The sequence below is a fragment of the Nesoenas mayeri genome (assembly GCF_963082525.1).
Source record: "Nesoenas mayeri genome assembly, chromosome: 3".
NCBI classification, from domain to species: Eukaryota; Metazoa; Chordata; class Aves; order Columbiformes; family Columbidae; genus Nesoenas; species Nesoenas mayeri.
In genome coordinates this window covers 97,358,439-97,358,805 of record NC_137544.1, presented here as the reverse complement: position 1 = coordinate 97,358,805, position 367 = coordinate 97,358,439, and positions in this window count along the sequence as shown.

Below are 367 nucleotides of genomic sequence, written 5' to 3'. Positions count from 1 at the left end.
TCCACTGGTTTAAGATGGATTAAGATTTAAAAAAGCAAAAACTGCTTAAGCACCAGTAATATGATTCTCTTGCACAAATGCCTAAAATGATACTGTTTATCTTCAGAAGAAAGAGTAGATTAGAAGAACACAGCCTCTGACAACCAATTGATTAAATTTAGGGCATTGAGATACATGTTACAAAAGAAGATGAAAGTACTCCTTAGTTAAGATTTATTGTTAAAACAAGAAATTGTATAAAATTTGGATTAAAAAAAATCAATTGCGATGTAAAAACCATAATTGTAGTTTTGCTTTTTAAAGAGAGATAAAACTAGTAAATAAACATTCGAAGGTCAAAACAACAACTTTCACTTAATTGTAGGTA